This window comes from Brassica napus, chromosome C8, assembly GCF_020379485.1.
Source record: "Brassica napus cultivar Da-Ae chromosome C8, Da-Ae, whole genome shotgun sequence".
Classification (NCBI taxonomy): domain Eukaryota; kingdom Viridiplantae; phylum Streptophyta; class Magnoliopsida; order Brassicales; family Brassicaceae; genus Brassica; species Brassica napus.
Genome location: NC_063451.1, coordinates 8,224,680 through 8,228,458, shown reverse-complemented (window position 1 = coordinate 8,228,458; position 3,779 = coordinate 8,224,680). Strand labels below are relative to the sequence as shown.

Sequence of the window (3,779 nt, the reverse complement as noted above, 5' to 3'; positions counted from 1 at the left end):
TGGTTTTTATATTTCATATTAAGTTTTAAAAATATAATATATGTAATTATTTATATGATGGTACGTATAAAATACTATTAATTATATGATTCCTTATATGATGGTACGTATAAAATATGATTAATTATATGATGACAATATACGATATATAATAATGACTAGGGATGGGCTTTCGGGTACCCATACGGGTTTGGTTCTGATCGGTTCGCGTTTCGGGTTTTCGGGGTCAAATATTTCAACCCTATTAGGATGTTTCTAAATTTTGGTTTAAGTTCGATTCAGATCTTTGCGGGTTTTGTTCGGGTTTGGATAACCCATTTAAATGATTTTTAAAGTTTTAAATCATTTTATATTTTAAATTTCTCAAAATCTACAAATAAAATAGTATATTACCTATAAATTTGAATAACATATGTCAGAATACCTAAGCTTAACATAACAATTGGCTTGATTTAAAATTTTGGATACGGAATCAATAATTATTTTAAGTATTTTTGGTGATTTGAGTATACTTTAACTATTTCAGATATTTACTTTTGACTATCTATACATATTTTCAAGTATTTAAACCAATTTAAAAGTATCATTCTTGATGTTTTATATACGTTAAATTTTAAAATAATTAATATATATAAGTATATAAATCTATTTTTAGATAAATTCGAGTACCCGAATATTTCAGTTCAGATCAGATTCGATTCTCTAAATAACCAAATTTTGAATAATTCGAATATTTTATCAATTTATGTTCGGGTTTGGTACTATATTTTCGGATCGGTATCAGTTCTGTTCCTCGGATTCATTTTGCCAAACCCTAATAATTACATGAAAAGCAAATATCAACATAGTTTTCAAAATATACACCCGCGCAGACGGGCGGGTCAAAGTCTAGTATATTATTAAAACTGAAGTACAAATAAAATTAACCGTCTTTTCAACAAGTTATTACATTAATTATCATTCTATTTTTCGCTTAATTTAACAATTTCATTAAATATATTACCTTAACAATATAGCACATCATTAATTATATTACCATAATAATAATATTACAGATATTTATTTATTAATTACTCAACATTAACTTTGTACCAATTATAAAATCAAAATGTAAAGTAACCGAGTTTTACATATGGTTAGAAGTTCTATTTAGTATGTTTTACTATTTTTATCTTAGTTTCAATCGGTGAAAAATTATGTAGCCAAACACATAATTCAATGACATAGTTTATGTGAACAAAATAATAACTTAAATCAAAATAATAAAAAATGTATTACATGTATTGTCACTGAATTTTTCACACCATATAACTATTTTACTAAATAAAAACCTCTTTCTATTTCACTTAATTTATCCAAACACATAAAAATAGTTTTTTTTTGTATGTGTTTACAAAATTAGTTAGGCATGGACATCCGGGTATCCATTCAAGTACGGATTGTTTCTTTCGAGTATATTTTTTGGGTTTTGAAATTAGCCCGCTTGGATATTATAAATTTATGCGTGGGTTTCGAGTTGGGTTCTCCGGTTTTAGATGGTTTGGTTCTAATGTATAGGAACCTAAAAATATCCAAATAACTAATGTATCTGAAACGGGTTTGGAATATTTGTACCAAAAACAACTATATTATCCGATTTTGAATACAATTAGTTATATGGTGAAACATCTAAAATATATAACATTAATCATGAAAAATAAATATCAATTTATAGAAACGTAAACACCAATATCCGCGCGGATTAAACTCTGGTATAATTTATTATACATGCCAATTGACTACATGTGAACTACGATGTTTGGTTTTGGACATTGGACAATCATCCCCAAGTCTTAAGGCATGTGAAAGCCTCATGATACACCCTCTTACTTAACTACTAAGTGCTTTTTTGTCAACAACTACTAAGTCATGTATTAGCTGTCATTTAAATTTAATTTGGTGACACAGCCTTCTATCTTTTTCCATCTCCAATCTTCAATGAATTTATTTGGAAAGGAATGTAACTAAAATTATAACTTTCTCTTATTTATTTTTGAAAGTGTGTTATTCTTCGTCTCTTGTAGTTGTGAGTCACTTTTTTTTCCAGCAACTTAAAACAGACTCATATAGACTCTTCAAACCAAACTGGTAGCTCCATATTCATATGTACAACAAACAATAGTTGCTTTTTTACACTGCGTGCAAGACTGTCCGTCCTTGAATTTTGCGCCAGTGGTATATAAATGAGCTCTGAACTGTTGAAACTTCTCTTTAAGATCTTTATGTCTTCCAAATAACTTGTAAAGGCTGACCATTCTTCTGGTTCCAAAATCATCATCACTAACTGAGAACAATCCTTTGCAAATGTAACAATAAACTGTCTTAGATGCATCATACATTTCGTTACCCAAATGAGAACCTCTATCTCCAAGTTGTGAGTCATTAGCTGTAGCAGATCTTATCCTTAATTGTAATAGGTAAAAACCTATAAAACAAAGGTTTTAGACGCTAATGTTATAAACAGGAGAGATGGTTGGCATCTCCTCTGAAAGAGACGGGATTTACCTTCGGGTCCTGAACTTATCTGGTTGCTTAAACTTACAATTATTCTTTGATGATGAATGATGATTCTGGTGAGTAGTATTGTGAATAGAACTGTCACATATGTAGCGATCATAGCGGATGTTAAAGTTCCAAGAGAATGTTTGATTGTTGTAAGGGGATGAGTTGGATCCTAATGCAATGAGGGAGGACAATAGCTGGCACATCTACTTAATTAAAAGGCACTTGATGTAGGTGCAGGATGCGCTATAGCGCACCAATGATGAGAATAGAAAGTATATAGTTTTGTAGATATATGAGCCTATTTTGTGATAATGCCATGCCCCGGCCGTCCACACATAGTGGACTTTCCACACCTGTTTACTCGGCCCGTGGTTTTTATTTTTTTGACGGTCGGTATATTAATCTTTCGGAGGCTTAAAACACTTGTTATTGATTCTGTAATCACCATATGATCTTTTCCTCGTGCTTTAAATTCACTCGCATGTTATCACGTATAACTTCCTGATAGGTCACCCATCATTTGACTACTCGAGATTAAGTATGTTTTACTCGAAAGTTCTCTTTATATGTGTGTCCAAAAATATAAATGCAATTTCATGATATAGATAGTCAAATCAATTCTATTAAGCTTTTCAATATTTATCAAAAACTAAGATGTTTCAAGAATGTTCACTGGGTTAAATGTTTTTTTTTTTCACTGGGTTAAATGTTACCTTATGAGTTGTAGTTGTTGTATTGTGTTATTTTAGATGAGTTCATGAATTCCTAAAACCTATTTTCACTACGTTAAATAACTTATTCATCCTTCACCAGGCATTATTGCAGGTACCTCGAAGAATTGCGTATGTAGAAATTATAGAGTGGTATAGAGTGGTGTCAAATATTTGAAACAGATATATTTTTAATAATTTCGTTTCTACTTGAGTTGAGTTTTGTTCGGGTTTTCCCGTTTTAGGATTAAGACATATTTGTAAAATGTTTAAGTTGGAAGTTATAAAAATCATATTCGATTTGCGAATGAATGTTGATAAAAAATTATAAGATTGATAAGAAATTTAGGGCACCATAGGTAAAATTAAGAATGATCAGTAAGCTAATTACCTAGAATATAGTGCAAAAGCGTATTTGCAACATATACAGATTGGTAAATGAATATAGTCATGTATAATGGAATATATATATCGTAAATCATGGAGTGAAAAAGGTACATTGATGGGAAAAGAAGGGTTCTTCAT

General features: G+C 30.1%; 1 pseudogene; it reads left to right on the top strand.

The window, feature by feature from the left end:
• The first annotated feature begins 2,490 nt into the window (after positions 1-2,490).
• On the top strand, positions 2,491-2,592 carry LOC125592213 (annotated as a pseudogene).
• Positions 2,593-3,779: the final 1,187 nt, after the last annotated feature.